Source organism: Callithrix jacchus, chromosome 4, assembly GCF_049354715.1.
Source record: "Callithrix jacchus isolate 240 chromosome 4, calJac240_pri, whole genome shotgun sequence".
Taxonomy (NCBI): domain Eukaryota; kingdom Metazoa; phylum Chordata; class Mammalia; order Primates; family Cebidae; genus Callithrix; species Callithrix jacchus.
In genome coordinates, this window is record NC_133505.1 from 15,693,521 (window position 1) to 15,717,180 (window position 23,660).

Genomic DNA, 23,660 nt, shown 5'->3' on the forward strand with positions numbered 1-23,660 from the left:
ACCTGCTGGAGCTCCCTTTTTGCCAAACTCAACCAGAAGCCAGGGACAAGAGAGCTGTTTGATGTCCTTCTTACATATTAGTTTTTTGTGTAGACAAGGGTGATCTAGAAGGACAAAAGGGATGCCCAGCACAAAGGTTCAGAAGTGCAGTTCAGGCTGGATCCAGTGGATCCCACCTGTAGTTCCAGCACTTTGGGAAGCTGAGGTGGGCGGATTACTTGAGGTCAGGAGTTCAAGACCAGCCTGGCCAACATGGTGAAACACTTTCTCTACTAAAAATGCAAAAATTAGCTGGGCATGCTTGTGGGCATCTGTAATCCCAGCTACTTCAGAGGCAGAGGTAGGAGGATCATTTGGATACAGGAGGCAGATGTAGTGAGCCCAGATAGTGCCACTGCACTCCAGCCTGGGTGACAGAGCAAGGCCCCATCTCAAAAAAAAAAAAAAAAAAAAAAAAAAAAAAAAAAAAGGAAAAGAAAAAAGAAAGGCATTATACCTCCTAAAGAAAAAAATCTAGCTATGTAGCCTTCTGTGGTTCCCAGGCCCTGACTGAGTTTCTGTGGTATTAGGTTAGGAATTACTTTGTTTTTGTATGAGCAGGCCCCTGAGTGTTGGTCTTTCTGCACTCAGCTCTGAACTTCTCATTGTCTCTTTCAGTGATTTCATGATCAGGTTGACTCTGGTGATTAGGCGGTGGTCCACGTCAATTATCACTACACACATCTGGGAAGACAGAATGGCCCACATTGCAATCTGGCCATTTTCCCTGTGCAATTATAGGTCTTAATTGTAATGAAACTTTTTGGGGTTTATTCTAATCAGCAAAATGAAATGTGGTGGATACTGTAGAATTTCCTTTTGGTTGGGCGCTGAAACCATACATGAGCCTTTGGCTGTGCTTGGCTTTCATCCGAAGTCATGGGAGAATGTGGTTTCAAATGGAAAAACTCTGCTTCCCTGGTATTCTCTTGTGAATGGAATATAGCTCCCACACGCATGACCATTGTTTAACTGCAAGTGCAGAATATCTTGAGCATATCACAGCTGACGTCTGTCTTCTTCTCCCTATCAGTCACACAATCCAGGAAACTGAGAATTACCCTGTTGTGAAGGCCTGGACTGGCAACATGGCTTCATGCATAGAAACATGTGTGTCCTAGGCTGGGTGTGGTGCCTCATGCCTGTAATTCAAGCACTTTGGAGGCCAATGTGGGTGGATCATCTGAGGTCGGGAGTTCGAGACCAGCCTGACCAACATGGTGAAACCCCATTTTTATTAAAAGAAAAAAAAAAAAGAAACATGTATGTCCTTGGAGGGAAATACAGGGACTGTTTTGTGGTTTGAGAACATTCATTGCCTACTGAGAAGTCATTTCTGAAATTTGTTGTGCAAGAGGAGTGGACTTTTAGCATTGAATAATTATCTTTATATCAATTTCATGAACTTATGTAGTGGGTAAATTATATGCTTAGTCAGTAATCCACAGACCCAGTCCATTGGATTAAGAGAGCCTACCTTACTTTACCTGCAACCATTTCTGTGATTTATAGCATTGTATTGGGGCTAAATAGAAGTGAATGGACAAATACTGTGAATTTCTTTTTTTTTTTTTAAGATGGCATCTTGCTCTGTCGCCCAGGCTGGAGTGCAATGGTAAGGTCTCGGCTCATTGCAACCTCCATCTCCTAGGTTCAAATGATGCTCCTGCCTTAGCCTCCTGAGTAGCTGGGACTACAGACATGCACCACCATGCCCAGCTAATTTTTGTATTTTTAGTAGAGATGGGGTTTTACCATGTTGGCCAGGCTGGTCTCGAACTCCTGACCTCAGGTGATCCACCCGCCTCAGCCTCCCAAAGTGCTGGGATTACAGGCGTGAGCTACCTGTACCCAGCCAATACTGTGAATTTCTTTCTCAATTAGTAAACTAATGTAGATGTGGAGTAACAGGAGTTTCTGCACTCAGATTGCCTGGGTTGAATCCAGGCTCTCCACTGGCTATTGGCCCTCAGACAAGCTACTCAACTCTCAATTCTCTTATATGTAAGTCTCAACACTCTCTCTTTTTTGAGACAGGGTCTCTCTCTGTTGCACAGGCTGGAATGCAGTGGCACGATCACAGTTCACTGTAGCCTCAAACTCCTGGGCTCAAACTACCCTCCTGCTTCAGCCTCCCAGAATAGCTGAGACCACAGGCAGGCATTACCACACTTGGCTAATCTGTTTGTTTGTTTTTGTTTTTAGTAGAGATGAGGTCTCGCTATGTTGCCGAGGCTCCTGGCCTTAAGTGATCCTCCCGCCTCAGCCTCCCAGAGTGTTGGGATGATAGGCATAAGCCACCATACCTGGCCTCAGTATTCTTTTTTTTTTAGAAGGAGTCTCGCTCTGTTGCCAGGCTGGAATGCAGTGGTGTGATCTCGGCTCACTGCAACTTCTGCCTCCTGGGTTTGAGCGATTCTCCTGCCTCAGCCTGTTGAGTAGCTGGGACTACAGGCATGTACCACCACACCCAGCTAACTTTTTCTTTGTATTTTTAGTAGAGATGGGGTTTCTCTATGTTACCCAGGCTGGTTCCGATTTCTTGACCTTGTGATTTGCCCAGCTTGGCCTCCTAAAGTGCTAGGATTACAGACGTGAGCCACTGTGCCTGGCCAATATTCTTATATGTAAGATGACGGGAAGGCATATGGGTTATAATTAGGTTCAAAAACATAGAACAAAACATCCCAAAGAATAGTAGCTTAGTCACATGAGTTCATTTTTCTCTCGTATAAAAGAATTCTGGTGGTAGACAGCCAGGGGCTAGGTTGGCAGATCCTTGATCTTACCAGAGACCCAGGTTTCTTTTATCTTCATCCTATGCTACCTTCAGTTTGTAATCTCCTTCCACAAATTACAAGATGGCAGTTGGAGCTCCAACCATCTCATCCATACTCCAGGCAGTAGGAGAAATAGGAAAAGACAAAGAGGGCATGCATGCCATCAATCTGTCTCTCTTCTCTTCTGGAAATATCACTCAACAACTTCTGTTCCATCCTATTGGCCACTGCTAATCACCAGGTGAGCTGATCAATTAGTGCTTTAGGGCCGGGCCTGGTGGCTCATGCCTATAATCCCAGCACTTTGGGAGGCTGAGGCAGGTGGATCACTTGAGGTCAGGAGTTCAAGACCAGCCTGGCCAACATGGTGAAACCCCATCTCTACCTAAAATACAAAAATTAGCCAGGTGTGATGGTATGCACCTGTAATCCCAGCTACTTGGGAGGCTGAGGCAGGAGAATCATTGAACCTGGGAGGCAGAGGTTACAGTGAACTGAGATTGTGCCATTGCACTCTTGCCTGGGCAACAAGATCAAAACTCCATCTCAAAATAAATAAATAAATAAAATACAAATAAGTAAATTAATACATTAGTTGGGTGCCTTGAAGTTTCATATAAAATAGGAACACTCTTCTAAGGAATAAGGAAAGAATGGATCTTGGGCAGACAACTTTCAGATTCTGCATAGGTGATGAAGACAGACTTTTGTGAGGTTGAAATGATAAATCCCCCATTGAAGTGTCTAGCAAAGTGGCTGGCACTAGGGAAGCACTCATTTCACACAATACATAATTATTACATATTTATAAAGCAATGAGACTTTCAAAAATGCAGTCAGATTAAACAGAATAACATTTATACAGTTTTGCCTTCAAAAGTCATCACCTTGAAAGGCAATGTATCTTTTCCTTTACTCTTGATCTTAGCTGAAAGGCCGAGAAGCGATATATCATTTCCTTTAATTTATTATTATTATTATTATTATTTTTTTTTTTGAGACGGAGTTTCGCTCTTGTTACCCAGGCTGGAGTGCAATGGCGCGATCTTGGCTCACCGCAACCTCCGCCCCCGGGTTCAGGCAATTCTCCTGCCTCAGCCTCCTGAGTAGCTGGGATTACAGGCACGCGCCACTGTGCCCAGCTAATTTTTTTGTAATTTTTAGTAGAGACGGGGTTTCATCATGTTGACCAGGATGGTCTCGATCTGTTGACCTCATGATCCACCCGCCTCGGCCTCCCATTTCCTTTAATTTAACATGACTTTCTTCAGGAGTGCTTTCAGAACCAGTTTACTATTTACAGAAGAACAACAGCTTTATTGTTTGTTTCCAATATCAGCTTCATCATCTACTATAGTCAATAAAATTAGCATTGAGTGACACTCAAGAATGTTGAGACTTGACCCTTGAGGATATGTTCTAAAATGTTCTCAGGCTGTAGGGAATTCTGGTTCACTTATCTCCTATTTCTAGAAGCCAGACTTCCATACTTCCCATGCTAATGGGAGATAGTTATATAAACATGGCAGAGGAAAGTGTATGTGAAACGTATGGGTAGCCAGGCACAGAGGCTACCGAGGCCTGCAGTCCCAGCACTCTGGGAGGCTGAGGCGGGAGGTTCACTTGAGCCCAGGAATTTGAGACCAGCTGGGCAACATAGTGAGAATTCATCTTTACAAAGAATGATAATAATAATTAGCCACTCTTGGTGGTGCACAGCTGTGATCCCAACTACTTGGGAAGCTGAGGTGAGAAGATTGCTTGAGCCCAGGAGGTTGAGGCTGCAGTGAGCTAGCTATGATCTCACCACTGCACTCAAGCCTGGGTGACAGGGAAAGACCATGTGTTAAAAAAAAAAAGGTATTAAGAAAACATATGGCCAGGCATGGTGGCTCACGCCTGTAATCCCAGCACTTTGCGGGGGTTGAGGGGGGCAGATCACTGGAGGTCAGGAGTTCGACACTGGCCTGACCATGTTGGTGAAATCACGTCTCTACTAAAAATACAAAAATTAGCCGCTGTGGTGGCACACTCCTATAATCCCAGCTACTTGGGAGGCTAAGGCAGGAGAATCACTTGAACCTGGGAGGTGGAGGTTGCCGTGAGCCGAGATCGCACCATTGCACTCCAGCCTGGGTTACAAAAGCAAAAACTTCATCTAAAAAAATGGCCCTGACCATGAAGATTAGTACATTTGAAAGTACTTCATATCCTTATTAACCTTTGGTCAGATATTCATGGTAATATAGGCTTATAAATGAAATTGAATAGTGATTCACTAGAATTGTAAGGTTGAGCAGGTTGAGTATCTCTAATATGAAAATCCAAAATCTGAAATGCCCCAAAATCTAAAACTTTTGTGCACCAACGTAATGCGACATTTGGAAATTCCACATTTTAATTGCTTAAAGTAAATTTTGTTTTATGCACAAAATTATTAAAAATATTGTGTAACATTACCTTCAGGCTATGTGTGTAAGGTGTATGGAAACATAAATAGATTTTATGTTTAGATGTGAGTTCCATTCTCAAGATAGCTCATTATGTATATATGAATATCCCAAAATCTGAAAAAATTCAAAATCTGAGATACTTCTTGTTTCAAGCATTTTGGATAAAACATACTCAACCTATATTCCCATTTCTTATTGAAAGTGGTTGGGCCGGGTGCGGTGGCTCACATCTATAATCCCATTACTTTGGGAGGCCGAGACAAGTGGATCATGAGGTTAAGAGATCGAGACCATCCTGGTCAACATGGTGAAACCCCGTCTCTACTAAAAATACAAAAATTAGTTGGGCATGGTGGTGCATGCCTGTAGTCCCAGCTACTCAGGAGGCTGAGGCAGGAGAATTGCTTGAACCCAGGAGGCGGAGGTTGCGGTGAGCTGAGATGGCGCCATTGCACTCCAGCCTGAGTAACAAGAGTGAAACTCAGTCTCAAAAAAAAAAAAAAAATTTGGCTGGGCACAGTGGCTCCCACCTGTAATCCTAGCACTTTGGGAGGCCAAGGTGGGTGGATCACCCGAGGTCAGGAGTTCAAGACCAGCCTGGCCATCAGGGTGAAACCCCATCTTTTTTTTAAAAAAAGAAAGTGGTTGAAAGTTTATATAAGAAAACTTGAGTTTTTGTTTTTAATTTGTGGGTAGGACTGGTAAATATTTCTGTAAGACTAAAGCTTTAGAAACACACAAGACTTATCTACATACTAAATCATACAGTTATTTTCCTAAGTCCATTACATACATTCCATTTAAGACTACAAACATGTTGTGATAGGAGTTCTAGTTATTTAGTGGTCAACTTAAGGAGATACAGTATGCTACAAAATCTACTCTGTCATACCGTTGACCCTGACATCATTACATGTAAGATGTAGAGGCGATCTCATTTATCATCTCATCACGGTGTTTATTTTACAGATGAGGAAAGAGATGCTGAATTTCAATGACTGACCTGAGATCTCATAGCCAACATATGACAGAGTAGGTATCAGCATGAACCTGGCTCCTAATATCAAGCCTGTGTGACACCCAGTTCCCTCTCATTCTCTCAGGTCGACGTTGCTCTGTCAAGTTTTCCCCATTGGAGTAGGGAAAGTGAACACCAAATCTGAGGATTGGAAATCTTTGTCTCTTACATGTAGTGAGACAGTGACTACTCCTTGTTGGTCAATAGCCACTCTTCCCTTCCTTATACAACTCCTAAATTTTTGCTGGGTACTTGGCTACATAACCAGACTACATTTTTGACCTTGTTCATGGCCAAGTGACTGTTCTGGCCAGTGGGATGGGAGTGAAGGTGGGTGGATACAACTTCTTCAAGCCACATGTTAAGGATGGTAGAGCTGCCCTGCCAGCTTTGGACAGTGCAGCTCTGGACTATTATACGTGAGAGTATTTAAGTCCCTGTGTTTCAGGATCCCCTTATTACAGCAACTGTGACTGTATCCTGATTAATATACTTGGTATCAATCAATTAGCTCTGTATCATAACAGGAAGTAGAGTGTTGGAAACAGATGCTTGGTGCCACAGAAAAATATCGGCACTGAGACAAAGGATCTCTCAGCAAGCAGTTTTTACTTCCTGTAGGAAGGATACTCTCGCTAGCCATCTTGCTACAAGAGTACAAGGAACAAAGGAAAAGAAGACATATTTATCCCTTAGGTATTTGGGGTTGTCCTTACTACTGTGTCTAATCTCTGTTGGTTGGAGCCAGACCTCACAATCTAAACTAAAACCTGATTGGCTAATAACTTAAAACTTTTCTGTTTTTCTTTCTTTTTTTTTCTCTTTTTTTGAGACAGAGACAGGGTTTCTCCATGTTGGTCAGGCTGGTCTCGAACTCCCGATCTCAGGTGATCCACCTGTCTTGGCCTCCCAAAGTGCTGGGATTATAGGTGTGAACTACTGTGCCCAGCCTAACTTAAAACTTTTCTAACAGGTAAGGGGCATAGGTTATGAGCTGGGACATGCCTGTGAGCACGTCCAGCACAGATATCTGGTTAAAGTACAAGATCGTAGAGTGTACTACGTGCCTATAAGCATATCTAACAGCTACATAAGATAGGGCTTAACAAAGAATTATTAGAACACTTATGATTTATTCTTTAACAAGAAAAGCAACTTTGAAGAGGACCTTTTTGTTTCCCACATGGACTTTCTCCTCTTAAGACCTAAGGTGCAATTCACGAAGATGGATTTTGCTCAGGCTCAGATTTTAAACTTTGATATTTTTAAAATAAAAAAAAAAATTTGGTCGGGCATGGTGGCTCATGCTTTTAATCCCGGCACTTTGGGAGGCTGAGGCGGGCAGATCACCTGAGGTCAGCAGTTCGAGACCAGCCTGACCAACATGGAGAAACCCTGTCTCTACTAAAAATACAAAATTAGCTGGGCGTGGTGGTGCATGCCTTTAATCCCAGCTATTCAGGAAGCTGAGGCAGGAGAATTGCTTGAACCCAGGAGGCGGAGGTTGCAGTGAGCCAAGATCATGCCATTGCACTCCAGCCTGGGCAACAAGAGTGAAACTCCATCTCCAAAAAAAAGTGAAAAATAAATAATGTTTAAGAGATGAGGTCTTGCTATGTTGCCCAGGCTGGACTTAAACTCCTGCATTCAAGCAGTCCTCCCACCTCAGTCTCCTGAGTTGCTGGGACAACAGGTACACACCACTGCAGCTAGATTTTAAACGTATACCCTTGTTTTAAGTCAATGTAAGGACGTGCTTGTATGAGACAAAGTAGTTTACTAGAAAGAATGTTGCCAGGCATGGTGGCTTACACCTGTACTCTCAACACTTGTGGGAGGTGAAGGCGTGAGAATTGCCTGAGCTCAAGGGTTCAAGACAGTCTGGACAACATAGTGAGACCTTGTATCTACAAAAACTTTAAAAAGTAGTGAGGCATGGTGGTACATGGTGGTGCATGTCTGTGATCCCAGCTATTTGAGAGGCTGAGGTGGGAGGATTGCTTGAGCCTGGGAAGCTGAGGCTGCACTGAGCTATGATAGCATCACTGCCCTCCACACTGGGTGACAGATCAAAAAAAAAAAAGGTTGACCCAGGGAGTTTGGTCAAGGGTTTCTAACATTAGTTTGCTATTAATTTCCAGAGCACCTACACTGGGTGTCTGTGTCCTTAGTTATAAAATGGTGATTATATTGTTCATTTATCTCCTAGGGTATTATGCGTAATACTTCATAAAAAATGGTTGTAAAGCATTTGGCAAATGCAAGCTTTCTGCCTATTATGCTGAACTAATCCAGTAGCTTTCTTGGCACCTGCAACCTCTAATGATTTATAGATGGGCCTTTTTACTGAAGGGGGCTTGACTTTGGCATGATCTGCCTGAGCTGCCAGACTCTCTGTGGATTGTTAGGACTCGGTGGCTATGTTACCCTTTCCCTGGGTCCCTCCCTAACGACACCACGATGAAGAAGCCATCTCGGTAACAGAGGGGAGAGCTGGAGGTCCCCATGGACAATTCACTTTTCCAGAGCGGGTGTTTGCATCAATGTATTAGTGATTTCTTGAGCCTAGAAGTATTAAATAAACGAGCTTCTGAAACCCTTCTCATGTGATCAACATCATGTTTGCAAAAAACAGCACCAAGTTAGAATCACACTTTATGCATTAAGAAAAAAAAAAGCAACCCCATGACTGGTATAATTCTCGTGTTACGTCTGTGCCACTTACATATAATAGTTCATTGTGGTGGCTGAACTGGACTCCCGATATTTTGCCTTGGAGACCATTACTTAAGTAGGTGACTCTTGACCTTTTTATTTCAGCGCTTTGAGAAGTTTGCCAGAAGGTGCTCGCTTGTGCCAGGCAGTCCTTAACATTTCTCCCAGGGCAGCCTCCGCATTTTAGTTACATTACTTTTGACCACTAATCTTTCTTATATCCTGAGCATCTCTGTAAGAGACAGCTTTGGAATACTTTCATGACTGGACCCCTTTTTCTAAGGAGCATAAATCTGTTAGACTGTGTCAACTATGTGAGAATTCAGTCCAAGTACATTTTTTAAGAAAAGTATGAAAAATGGTATCAGGACAATGAGAGAACAGGATTATCACACTAATAGTTCCATCTGGAAATGATAGGTTGGTATCAAAACTCTACTTACCAGAGTTCTTGCAATGTTGGCATTCAAGTAGAAAGAGTTTGGATGCAATTACAGGGTAGTTATCTTCCAACATGATACGCAGTTGCCCTTTGAACAACCCAGATTTGAACTGCTCAGGTCCACATATATGTGGATTATTTTCTCAATAAGAGTTACCCTGCCTCTCCTGCCTCCCTTCCCACCTCATCTATCTCTTCTGCCTCTGCCACCCTGAGACAGCAAGACCAATCCTTCCTCTTCCTCCTCCTCCTCAACATGAAGATGATGAGGATGAAGACCTTTATGATGATCCACTTGCACTTAATGAATAGTAAATACATTTTCTCTTCCTTGTGATTTTCTTTTTTTTTTGAGATGGAGTTTCACTCCTGTTGCCCAGGCTGGAGTGCAATGGTGCGATCTCGGCTTACCGCAACCTCTGTCTCCCAGATTCAAGCGATTCTCCTGCCTCAGCTGCCTGAGTAGCTGGGATTACAGGCATGTGTCACCACGTCTGGCTAATTTTGTTTCTTTCATAGGAATGGGGTTTCTCTACGTTGGTCAGGCTAGTCTCAAACTCCTGACCTCAGGTGATCTGCCCGCCTCAGCCTCCCAAAGTGCTGGGATTACAGGTTTGAGCCACTGTGCCCAGCCTCTTAGGATTTTCTTAATAACATTTTCTTTTCTCTAACTTACTTTTTTTAAAAAAATATTTTCTTTATTTACAAGTTAGAATCAACAAAGACAGTCCAGGGGACCAAATGGGGAGATGACTGAAACCCCCAGGGCCCCAAATGGAGCGAAGGAAAAAAGGAAAACAGTAGAAAAAAAAGTTCAACATAAAAAAAGAGCTTCTTCCCTCCCCAAGGAGGCTGAGGGGACCAAGGCCCCACCCTCCCCCCAGCCTTACCTAGCTTAAAATAAATTAGAACAAACAACCTCAAAACAGGGCCCTTAGAAGTCAACAGGGCAGCTATGGCCTTACGTAACTCCAGATCAGGGGCTTTGCACACTTCCACCCTGCACCCCCTTGCCCTGCCCCAGTCATTTTGAATGAGGGATCACTCCCCAATGGGGCCTCATGAGAATTCAATCTTATTTTGTATGGACAAATCCCTCCTTCAGTAAATGTCCCTGCATCCCTCCCCCACTGCAGAGCCAGCTCTCCTAGAGGGGGGCAGGGGGGGTGAGACGAAGTCACAGTAAAGGGGAAAGGGGTGGGTAGGTGGGGCAGGGTGGTCTAGGGGTGTGGTCCTGCGGAGCCTTCCTGCCGCATCTGGCCTGGCCCCTTAGCCTGAGTCTGAATCACTGGTGTCTGAAAAAGATGACGAAGAGGAGGAGCTGGAATCTGAGCTGGAGCTGGAAGCACTAAGGTGTGACACTATTACTTGCTGTGCAGAGGATGACTCTGTTTTCTCACTCGCTTTCTTGGGGGGCTTTTTAGTGGAATTGAGCTGTCCGCTGACATCTTGTAACTGCTTTTCTAATTCCCACTTTTTCTCCAAAGCCAGTTCTTCCTTTGTCTTTCCCACAGCCTCCTTAATGGTGTAGGGCTTGTGAGGTTTCTTACATAGGCAGGAAAGGACATAGCGCTCAAGCTCTCTGAGTGTGGATGGCTTGAGTGTTTCAAAATCAATCTCAATCTCTTCTGGGTTTGAATCATGTAAAGAGGGTTCCCTGGCTTGGATTATGTGCACAAGTTGGCCCAGCTTCTCTCCAGGTTATTTGTTGATGTCCAGGCCCAGCTGCCGCTTTTCATCCTAACTCTTGGGCCTGCTCTCTTCCTCCTCCTCTGAATCATGACCTGTTGGCAGGGCAGGTGGGGCTGTCTTTGTGGCCTTTTTGGGGAGCTTGGTGCCACTTCCTCCAGAAGGTCCAAAGCCAGAAGGGCCTAAAGCAGCACTGCCACCTCCATTGCCACTTGCTTTCCTGGACTTCTTGGGCTGAGGTGGGCAGGGGTGCTCAAGGCCCCTTGTCATCTTCATCAACCCCAGCTCGTCCTCCGTGCTTCTCTGCCTTCTGTTTCTTCTTTTTCTCTCTTTTCCTCTTGGGCTTGGATATTGGACCCTGGGACAGAGCAGCCAGTTGTTCATGTACTGCCCGAAGCTGTCCCTGTGTACTGTCAAGCGATGAGCCCTTTCTTCGTCTGGGTCTGAGCTTTCACTCTCTTCTTGTTCCTCGTCCTCCTCATCTTCCTCCTCCTCTTCCTCAGAGGAGCTCTCACTGCTACTTTCCTCACTGGAGGACTCTGAAGATAATTTGGGCCAGCCAGGGGGCATGTGGCAGTAGAGACTGGTAAAGGCCCTGGTTCCAGTGGTTCATCTGGCATCTTGGCATAACGGAAGTCAAATATGTCCTGTAGCTTTTGTGCCATTGCCACAACATCGTGATCTGGGGGGTTGTACTTATAGCAGTTAGAGAACATAAGCCGTACGTCAGCAGGAAACTCCTGTGCATCCCGGTAATCACGGTTCTCCATCTTCCGCTGCAGAAGGAGGCAGCCATCAGAAGCTGCACAGGCAGGAAGACTTACCTTTCCCTGCCTACCCCAGACACCACAAGAGGAGCCCTCTCTTGAAAGCACAGTGGGAATGACCTTAAGGATCTGTGCCCTGGGGTTCAAGTTTGAAGTCAAAGGAATTTGGGGGGGTTGAAGCAATATTTACATCTTGACAGTGCTGAGGTCCATGGGGTGCTTAATGATGTCATGGTAGTCATGGAGGCCAAGTGCAGAAGTGTCCACTGGCTTATAGAAAGGCCAAGCATAGGCAGCTGCTTCTTAGAGAGTAACGCCTTCAAAATGCCATTGCAATGTTTTAATTGTTCTGAAAGCTTTACTTTCTTAGAGCTCTGGTGTTGCTGAGAATCAGGCAAGTCTTTGCCTGGGGCCTTGATGGGGCGACCACTCTCTCTGCGCATAGGGGGAAGCCATGCTGCCTTAGGCTCAAGACTCCCAGTGAGTGGTTGCAGTGAGCCAAGATCATGCCACCGCACTCCAGCCTGGGCAACAGAGCCAGATCCTATCTCAAAGAAAAAGGCCCTCCAGGCCAGGCGAAGTGGCTCACATCTGTAATCCCAGCACTTTGGGAGGCTGAGGCACGCGGATCACCTGAGGTCAGGAGTTTGAGACCAGCCTGGCCAACATGGTCAAACCCTGTCTCTACTAAAAATACAAAAAAATTAGCTGGGCATGGTGTCAGGCTCCTGTAATCCTAGCTACTTGGGAGGCTGAGGCAGTAGAATTGCTTGAACCCAGGAGGCAGAGATTGCAGTGAGCCGAGACCGTGCCACAGCACTCCAGCACTCCAGCCTGGGCAACAGAGCAAGACTCTGTTTAAAAAAAAAAAAAAAAAAAGCCCTCCCAGACAAAGTTCTACATGGGATTTTAAATGTGTGTGGGCCAGCGCCCCTAACGTCCGTGTTGTTTTAAGGTCAGCTTTACTGTAGTCATGACTGCATCACCAGTGTTAGCTGTTCCTCGAAATGGAAGAATAAAGAAAGATAGGGAGGGAGAAAGAAAGGGAGTCAGTGATGTGGGCTAGGAGATGGGAAAGGGGGAAGGGCCTGGAGCCCACACCCGCCATGCGCTATGAATGTTGTATCACTGAATTCTCATGAATCCTCTGTCATTTCATGACCCCAGCACCCCTGCATGGCTGCTGTTATCCCAGATGTACAGAGGAGGAAGTCATGAGTCAGAGAGGCTGAGTAACTTTCAGTCAGAAAGTATTGGTGAGAAAATCTGAATCTGCATTGACCAGACTCCAGAGTCCTCACTCCTGTCATGAGGCCATCTCGTCTTTTTGGTGAATGAGGAATGTACCAGAGGAAGGAAAAAGGTTCAGATATGTTGCCCAGGCTGGTCTCAAACTCCTGGGCTCAAGAGTTCCTCCCGCCTTGGCCTCCCAAAATGCTGGGATTTCAGGCATTAACTACCACACCTGACCCTCAGCCAGTTTAAACAGATTCCCCAGGAGTAGTGTTGCTAGAAACACAATCACCTTAAACAGGAAAAGAAAACAGAATGAGGAGCTACCTTGCAACATCCATGGTGGAAACTAGAGGTAAGAGGGAAACAAGGCAGTAAGAATTCTTGAGTTAGAGAAACGAGTCAAGTGTGTCGAGTATGTGATGTCAGCTTGGAAAATGCAAGGCAGTCTTCACTGAATACTTAGATCCACAAAGTAACAAGATTTATGCTAATTAAAAAGCCACTAATGTTTCAGTGGGATGAGACTGTTGGGGACCTTGAGAGAAGGTAAATGTATTTGGTGTTTGGGAAAGTTGTGACTATTTGGGGCCAGAGGCGGAATCCTAAGGTGGCCTCCAAAATTCTGGTCCTTGATGTATGCACAACTTCTCCCAGCTATTCAGTTAAACATGAAGCTAGGTACTGCTGTAAAGGGATTTTAAAAAATATATAATTAAGGTCTTAAGTCGACTGACCTTAAGACAGGAGGGTTATCAGGAGGCCTAATCTAATTGTACGAGCCCTTTAAAAGTACAGTTTTCTGCCGGGTGTAGTGAGGCCGAGGCAGGCCGATCATGAGGTCAAGAGATTAAGACCATCCTGGCCAACATGGTAAAACCCTGTCTCTACTAAAAATACAAAAATTAGCTGGGCATGGTGGCGGGTGCCTGTAATCCCAGCTACGTGGGAGGCAGAGGTTGCAGTGAGCAGAGATTGCGCCACTGCACTCCAGCCTGGGCAGCAGAGAAATACTCTGTCTCAAAAAAAAAAAAAAAAAAGTGGAGATTTCTAGCTGGGCATAGTGGTACAAACCTATAGTCCAAGCTCAGAAGGCTGAGGTGGGAGGTCCACTTGAGCCCAGGAGTCTGGAGTCTTTCCTGGGCAGCAGAGCAGGACCCTGTTTCAACGACAACAATAACAACAACAAAAAAAGAGAAAAAGCCGAGTTTTCTTTGGCTGGTTAAGTAGAAATCAAAGAGACATACTCTGGCTGGCTTGGAAGAAACAATACCCACATGAATGCCCTATGGGGGTGCCGCATGACTAAGAACTGCAGACAGCCACTAGGGACTGACAGCCATTCCTGCCGACAGCTTGAAGGAAAAACTGGACCTCAGTCCTACACTCACAAGGAGATGAATTCTGCCAGCCTCAGCCTGGAAGAGCATCCAAGCCCCATCTAAGAACGTAGCCCCAGTTGACACCTTGGCTTCAGCCAATGAGACCCTGAACACAGAATCTAGTCACTCTATGCCCAGATTTCTGACCTATGGAAACAGTAAGATTATAAATGGGTATTGTTTCAGCTGGGTGCAGTGGCTCACACCTATAATCCCAGGACTTTGGGAGGCCAAAGCAGGCAGATCGCTTGAGCTCAGGAGTTCAAGATCAGCCTGGGCAACATGGCAAAACCCTGTCTTTACAAAAATTAGTCTGGTGTGGTGGCACATGTCTGTAGTCTCAGCTACTCAGGAGGCTGAGGTGGGAGGCAGAGGTTGCAGTGAGCCGAGATCATGCCACTGTACTTTATAGTCTGGGTGACAGAGTGAGACCCTGTCTCAAATAAATAACAATAAAAAAATAGGTATTGTTTTAAGCCATAGACTGTGTGGTGACTTGTTACACAGAAATAGAAAAGAAATACACTGATATCCCATTTCCCTGGTTCCTCCACAAGCCTATGAAGAAGGTAAGGCAAGTAGTTTTAAATTTCCATTAGATTGGAGGAAATTGATGCACAAAGAGACTATACTACTAGCTCAAGTTTATTTAGCGAATCAATCATCGAGCTGGGAGGAGTTTGGTTCCTTTGACACTTCCAGAAATGCTCGTACATCCCGATGGTGTGCTAACGCTGTTTTTGTTAGCAGAGCGATGCCTTTGAGCATGTTTTGATCCAGTGGAAGAGTTGGTGATAAGGGGAGAATATTGCAGAGAAGGAGAAGTGAGGAGAAGGGAAGGTGATGGGAGCTATAGCTGCCTTCACTTTATTCCTAGCTGATTCCCCTGTGCGTCCCCCGTTAGATCTGTGCCCACAGAGAGAGCCGGCTCCAGCATCTTTGCTACACCTTGAGTCTTCTGCTGTAAGTTTTCATTCTTTTATTTATTTTTTGAGACACAGTCTCACACTATTGCCCAGGCTGGAATGCAGTGGCATGATCTCGGCTCACTGCAACCTCCACCTCCCAGGTTCAAGTGATTCTTCTGTCTCAACCTCTTGAGTAGCTGGGATTACAGGCGTGCACCACCATGACGGGCTGACTTTTGTATTTTTAGTAGAGACAGAATATCACTATGTTGGCCAGGCTGGTCTTGAACTCCTGACCTTGTGATCTACTCATCTCGGCCTCCCAAAGTGTTGGGATTACAGGCGTGAGCCACCGTGCCCTGGAAAGTTTTCATTCTTTATCTTTTTTTTTAAATGAAAAACTTACAGTTAATGATTGTATTACATTTGGGTTTGTGTGTGCATGCATATGAACGTGTATCATGTTCTCCAGGGGTTTCCTGGAAATACCTTTAAAGTCTCTGTCTATCTCAGGCCAAGAGGAAGAGGGGGCTCATACACTGCGGTAGAGAGGGCTGGTTTGTTCCCAGTGTATGTTTCCCTTGCTTCCATGTCATACAAGGGTTTAATCTGTGCTTGTGGCTGCTCTGAATAAGAATTACATTTCCAGCTTTCTGGAAGCCAGGTGTGGTCATGTGACTAAGTCGTAGCCAATAGCCTGTGGGGAGTAGTGAGGTGTGCCATCGCTGGCAGAGCTGTTACAGGAAGTGCTGTGTTCTCCCCTCTGGGGTTCTCCTTCCCTGGCTGGAATTGCCATGTGGCAGTGCTCTACTTTTATTTTCCTTTTGGTTTTGAGACAGGGTCTTACTCTGTCACCCAGGCTGGAGTGCAGGGGTGCAATCTTGGCTCACTGCAACCTCTGCCTCTTCGGCTCAAGCAATCTTTCCACCTCAGCCTCCAGAGTGGCTGGAGCTACGGCTACATGCCACCGTGTCAAGCTAACTATTTATTTACATTTTAACATTGTTATTTATTTATTTATTTATTTTAAGATGGAGTCTCGCCCAGGCTGAAGTGTGGTGGCATGACCTCGACTCACTGCAACCTCTGTCTCCCAGGTTCAATTCTCCTGCCTCAAGCTCCTGAGTAGCTGGGATTATAGGAGTGCACCGTCATGCCCGGCTAATTTTTTTTTTTTTTTGAGATGGAGTCTCACTCGTTGCCAGGCTGGAGTGCAATGGTGCAATCTCCGCTCACTGCAACCTCTGCATCCCAGGTTCAAGCAGTTCTCCTGCTTCAGCCTCCTGATTAGCTGGGACTACAGGCACATGCCACCATGCCCAACTAATTTTTTGTATTTTTAGCAGAGATGGGGTTTCACTGTGTTAGCCAGGGTGGTCTCGATCTCCTGACCTCATCACGATCTATCCGCTTCAGCCTCCCCAAGTGCTGGGATTACAGGTGTGAGCCGCTGTGCCCAACCAGTCTTCCCCTCCTCTCCCCTCCCCTCCCCTCTCCTCTCCTTTTTCTTTTTTGTAGCGACTATGTGGTCCAGATGGTCTTGAACTCCTGGCCATAAGCAATCCTCCTGTCTTGGCTTCCCAAGGTGCTGGGATTTCCTCTTTCTTCTGAATCCAGCTCCAGTGTTATCAAATTTGGTTCCTCTGGTAGCATCCTCTCATGTCTGGCCTTGGGGCCCCTTGCTCTGCCTCTGCAGGTTCTGAGCACACTGTGTTGAGGTTTTTCCCGTCATAGCCCTTATCACGTTGGATAGAAATAGGCTTTTCCCTTGGTCCTCTCCCCACAGGGTTGTAACTTGCTCAGGGCAGGGGCTGTTTCCCATTCTACCAGAGAGCCTGTTAAATATTAAGTCCACAATACATATTCGTCCAACCATCATACATATGAATGAAACAGGGAGTGGAGGAATGCATAAAAATCACTGTGGACTGGAGAGTTGGTTGTCAGCATATGTGGGACTTCGCAATGTGGGTGCCTGATATAAAATAAGGTTTTATTTGGGAGGGATGCACTAGACATGTGAAATCAAATGTTCTTTATTCTTTGTACAAAGTGAGCTTTCAAACTCAGTGATGGGCTTCTAACTTTCCTGTTTTTCTCTTGTTCTCCCTGTCCATTTCCTTCTGCCCTCATGAAAGCCCCTTCTCTCTATCCCTTTATTTTCAAGAAGCGATCATGTAGTAAATCCCATCCCACTGAGTCAAATTTAGGTCATCTTTTATTTGGTCAAAATATAGTCTTACTGGCAAGTGGTATCACTGTTATTCAGGAACACACATATTGTTTTACTTACGGCTGTGTAGTATTTTATGTTCTCATATAAATGTTATGCCTGGATTATAGTGGAAGCAAACTGGACTCCACTTATTTGAAAAAAATAATGGGAAATCAGGTTCATTCTATCCATTGTCCTGACAGTGTCCCATTTCTCCAAGGAGTCTTTACATGGGCTGTGGAGTGTTGCTTGGGTAAACAGGCTCTCTGCTGATCCTCTGAGATGGTTTTCCTAGTAGTCTGCACAAAGCCCTCGGCTGAGGGAGGAGTGAGGCAAGAAATCTACCTCGTGACAGGGAGGGATAGAGAGTTGCTTGGTTGAGCATCTTGCAGGGAGAGAGGCTGACAAAGCTGCCAGGTTCTCTTGGGTAAAGATCTCAGAAGGTGGTAGAAAAATGCGTACACTTTTCTGTGGGCAGGACATTCAGAACAGATGGGAGAATCCAGCACTGGTGGTGGACTTGAGCATCACCGTCAGGTGTCATCATTACCATTATCCTGTTCTCAGGAAGAGTCTGCTTTGTTTAGGGTGTGTGTGTGTATATTATTACTCTGCTCAGTCTCCCCCTTACTAGCAAATAGCGAACAGAAGTCTGGCTCTAAAATTCAGGCTCTCTCTGCTGTACTTCTCAGCTCCTTTAAAGATGTGATGGCTGACCCCACTTATTCTGTCTTTATGTATGTCACATTGTACTTATACATGTATGTACACATGTACATAGATGGCTACTTTGGAGGTGTGTAGAGGAACATAGTTCTTGAACTCTTTTCGCAGAATCAAACAGACAGGAATGGCATTCCAGAACCTTATTTTGGCTGGGTGCAGTGGCTGACTCCTGTAATCCCAGCACTTTGGGAGGCAGTGTTGGGCATATCACTTGACCCCAGGAGTTCGAGACCAGCCTGGGCAACATGGCAAAACCCCATCTCTACAAACAATGCAAAAATTAGCCCGGCATGGTAGTCTCTGCCTATAGTCTCAGCTATTTGGGAAGTTGAGGTGGGAGGATAACTGAGCCCAGAGAGGTCGAAGCTACAGCAAGTCATGATTATACAACTGCACTCCAGCCTGGGTGATAGAGTAAGACTCTGTCTCAAAAAAAAAAAAAAAGTGTATATATGTACCTGAAACAGAGTCAGCTTTCAACAACTGTTAGCTGATATTGTTATGAAAACAGGATCAGAATGTTCAATTTCTTACAGGTTATATTATTTTTTAAATCATGCTAAGAATTGACTGTGTTGACAGTATAAATAAAAATAAATATAAATACGGCCAGGCACGGTGGCTCACTCCTGTAATTGCGATGGAGTGAGACTCCATCTAAAAAGACACATATATAAAAAATAGTTTACGTATTTTGAATGTATATCCGTAGACATTAAATGTTATTATTTATTAAAATCCTGATTTGGTTAAGTTAAAAAGGTTTAATAACAAACCTCTAATAATTTTCCCTTTTTTGTTGAGACCGTGCCTTACTCTGTCACTTAGCTGGAGTGCAGTGGTTTGATCTTTGTTCATTGCAACCTCTGCCTCTCAGGTTCAAGTGAGTCTTGTGCCTCAGCCTCCCAAGTAGCTGGGATTACAGGCGTGTGCCGCCGTGCCTGGCTGTTTTTTGAATTTTTGGTAGAGATAGGGGTTCACTATGTTGGCCAGGCTGGTCTCAAACTCCTGGGCTCAAGTGATCTGCCCACCTTGGCCTTCCTCCCAAAGTGCTGGGATTATAGGCGTAAGCCATCACGCCTGGCATAATTTTCATTACATTGTTATATGCAATAGTATTGTAAAGGAATCATGCTGGAATAATAGAACAAAAACATATACATTTATATCTATATTTTATGAGATATGTGCATTTATATATCTACACATATTTAAAATTGTAAAAAACATGTAATATAAAATTTACTCTCTTCACCATTTTTAAATTCACGAGTGCTAACTGTATTCATCTTATTGTGTAATAGGTCTCTAGAACTTTTTTTTTCTTTTTTTTTTTTTTTGAGACGGAGTTTCGCTCTTGTTACCCAGGCTGGAGTGCAATGGCGCGATCTCGGCTCACCACGACCTCCGCCTCCTGGGTTCAGGCAATTCTCCTGCCTCAGCCTCCTGAGTAGCTGGGATTATAGGCACGCGCCAGCATGCCCAGCTAATTTTTTGTATTTTTAGTAGAGACGGGGTTTCACCATGTTGACCAGGATGGTCTCGATCTCTCGACCTCATGATCCACCCGTCTCGGCCTCCCAAAGTGCTGGGATTACAGGCTTGAGCCACCGCACCCGGCCTTCTAGAACTTTTTTATCCTGCAAAACTGGATCTCCATATTCATTGAACAAGTCTCCATTCCCTCTTCTTGCTACCCTGACCACCATCCTACCTTCAGTTTCCTTGATTTGACTACTCCAGGGACCTCATGTAAGTGGAGTCATGCAATATTTGTCTTTTCATTCTGAATTATTTCACCTAGGATTATGTCCTCAAGGTTCATCCATGTTGCAGCATAAGACAGGACTTCCTTCTTGTTAAGGCTGAAAAATATTCCGTAGTGTGTATAAACAACGTCTGCTTTCTCTGTTCATCCACTGATGGACATTTGTGCTACTTCCACCTCTTGGCTGTTGTGAATAGTGCTGCTGTGAACATGGGTATGCAAATATCTCTTCTTCAAGATCCTGCTTCATTTCTTCTGAATGCATACCCAGAAGAATTGCTGGATCATATGATGATTCTATTTATTTATTTATTAGAGATGGGTGCTTGCTAGTGTTACCCAGGCTGGTCTTGAACCCCTGGCCTCAAGCTGTCCTTCCAACCCAGCCACTGAAGCAGCTGGGACTACACATGTCTGCCACCATGCTTGGTTAATTTTTTTTTTTTTTTGAGACAGGGTCTTAAACTGTCATCCAGGCTGAAGTGCAGTGGTACAATTATGGCTCACTATAGCCTTGACCTCTTTTCTTGGTGAGTTACCCAGTCTCAGGTAGTTCTTTGTAGCAACATGAGAATGAGCTGATACAGGGGCATAGAATTCAATCTGAAACGGTACATGTCAGGTACTACACTGGAAGTTAGATATCTCATCTCATTTACTCCGGACAGTGACTTGATAAGATCAGTAGTTATTATCCTCATTATATGATGAAGACATGGAGCTTTAGAAGAACTCAGTGACTTGCTAAGGTTTCTGCCTGGGGATATCACCCTCCGACCACTTGCCTTTGCACATCACCAGGCACTTTGACACTTAGAGGGGAAGCTTTGCTTCTAGGGCTGTCTTGCATATTGGTGTTTTACAGATGGTTTTTTATTATGCTTCTGTTTTATCCAAAGATTTTCCAGATGGTTGGTTTACCTGGCCCCAAAAGGAAGTTTCCCTTAGACTGGAGCAGGCCTGTCTGGTCAGATTTTGTCTTTTTTTCCTGGACCTAAATACGATGTCTAGGAAGACAATTTACAGGAAGAAATTCTCAAGTACAGAAAGATCTAGAATCCAGGACTTAGAGGAAAACCAGAGAAGATTGCAAATGTACATGAGTAGTGATTTCCTGGTTGCACGGATGTTATAGATAGCCATACCTAAGACCTGAGGTGAATACGTGGGTTATTGTCCTTCATTGAGCCGAGTCTGTTTCTATCTCTTGCCTTTCCTAATTCGTGTTTTCTTTAGACTGATCATATTGGGGAAATGGAGGTAATTCCATGTTACTCTCCACTCTGGCCCTAAAATTGCTTTCAAGAAAACAAATGCTAGTGAAACCCAAGTGTACATGTCTAACTCTTCTCAGGAATCTTTATCTCTTAGCAGAAGGCAAAGACAAAGGAATTGAACTGGATCAGTTCTTTTTTTTTTTTTTTGAGTTGGAGTTTCGCTCTTGTTACCCAGGCTGGAGTGCAATGGCACGATCTCGGCTCACCGCAACCTCCGCCTCCTGGTTTCAGGCAATTCTCCTGCCTCAGCCTCCTGAGTAGCTGGGATTACAGGCACGCGCGACCATGCCCAGCTAATTTTTTTTTTGTATTTTTAGTAGAGATGGGGTTTCACCATGTTGACCAGAATGGTCTCGATCTCTTGACCTCATGTTCCACTGGCCTCGGCCTCCCAAAGTGCTGGGATTACAGGCATGAGCCACCGCGCCCGGCCAACTGGATCAATTCTTATTCCTTTAGTGGGGTCTCTGGAGCTCCTCTTTGCTCCTGGAGCAGCTTTTGAGGGCCCCTCTATAGAACCGTTAGGGCTTTGGACAGCCCAGTTACAAACTGGCCCAGGTCACCTTTCAGTTTCTTTGAGTGAAGAAAGATCTGTAAGACACATGAAGAGAATAAAGTGAGGGACAGAACATGTGGTCTGGATTTCATTTCTCCATTATTTATGCATACGCAAAAGAGAAAGAACTAGAGTAACCCACAATACCTGTAATAAACATCTGGAAAGGCGGAGGGATTAGAGTGGGGAAATCAAGGGGACTTTCAAGCCTGAGTTGTTTGAAAGTCTTTTGCAGAGTTGGGTGATCTCAGCACTTTGGGAGACTGAGGTGGGAAGATCACTTGAGCCCAGGAGTTTGAGGCTGCAGCAACTAAGGATCATGCCACTGCACTCCAACCTGGGTGACAGAGTGAGGCCTTGTCTTTTTTTTTTTTTTTAAGAATGAAAAAAAAAGGCCGGGTGTGGTGGCTCACAACTATAATCCAAGCACTTTGGGAGGCCACGGTGGTAGGATAACGAGGTCAAGAGATCGAGACCATCCTGGCCAACATAGTGAAACCTTATCTCTGCTAAAAATACAAAAATTAGGTGGGTGTGTGGTACGTGCCTGTAGTCCTAGCTACTTAGGAGGCTAAGGCAGGAGAATCGCTTGAACCTGGGACATGGAGGTTGCAGTGAGTCGAGATCATCCACTGCACTCCAGCCTAGCAACAGAGTGAGACCCCTCAAAAAAAAAAAAAAAAAGAATTGTGTGTGTGTATGTGTGTATGTGTTCATGCGCTTAGATGTTACTTGTGTAATTAGAATGAAATTTAGGGCTGGGTGTGGTGGCTGATGCCTGTAATCCCAGCACTTGAGCCCAGGAGTTCGAGATCAGCCTGGCCAACATGGTGAAATCCCGTCTCTACTAAAAATACAAAAATTAGCTATATGGTGGTACATGCCTGTATTCCCAGTTACTAGGTTGGATGAAGCATAAGAATCGCTTGAACCCAGGAGGCAGAGGTTCCGGTGAGCCAAGATCACGCCACTGCCCTCCAGCCTGGGTAACAGAGTAAGACTCTGTCTCAAAAAGAAAAAAAAGAAGAAATTAAAAGCAATGGTGCTATTTCAGCTCATTGCAACCTCCAATCTCTGCCTTCCAGGTTCAAATGATTGTCCTGCCTCAGCCTCCCAAGTAGCTGCGATTACAGGTGTGCACCACCACGCCTGGCTAATTTTTGTATTTTTGAGATGGGGTTTCACTATGTTGACCAGGCTGGTCTTGAACTCCTGACCTCAGGTGATCCACCTGCCTCGGCCTCCCGAAGTGCTGGGATTACAGGTGTGAGCCACTGCACCCGACTCCATTGAATTTCTACTATGTGTCAGCTATAGTAATAATTACTAGGGATGAAGAAGCCATTGAGACATGATACATAAGCTTAACCTAAAAAGAGTCCACAGTCTAAATAGGTTGATATTTTTGAAGAATCACAGACCACAGATTTTAGAGTCAAAAGAAAATGTGAAGATACTTCCCATCCATGTCTTAGTAACTGGGCTTGTTTCAGTTAGCAAAACTGAACACAGCTACCTAGATAGTGGGAATATGTTGATCTATATCTGTTAGAAATTGATGTATCAGTATGTATAGCTTGATAAATTGTAAATTACCATTTAAAAAAATTCTTGTGTTATTTATTTATTTATTTTTAATTAATTAATTAATTTGTTTTTTCTGGAGACATAGTCTCCGTCTTGTTGTCCAGG

The 23,660-nt window shown here is 44.6% G+C and overlaps 1 protein-coding gene and 1 pseudogene across 24 annotated transcripts in view; one reads left to right on the forward strand and one right to left on the reverse strand.

Annotated features, from left to right (window-relative positions):
• Positions 1-23,660, forward strand: part of LOC128931702 (uncharacterized) — a 664,375-nt gene that overhangs the window by 61,708 nt on the left and 579,007 nt on the right. The gene's annotated exons all lie outside the window — the stretch shown is intronic.
• On the reverse strand, positions 10,717-12,031 carry LOC100406919 (bromodomain-containing protein 2 pseudogene; annotated as a pseudogene).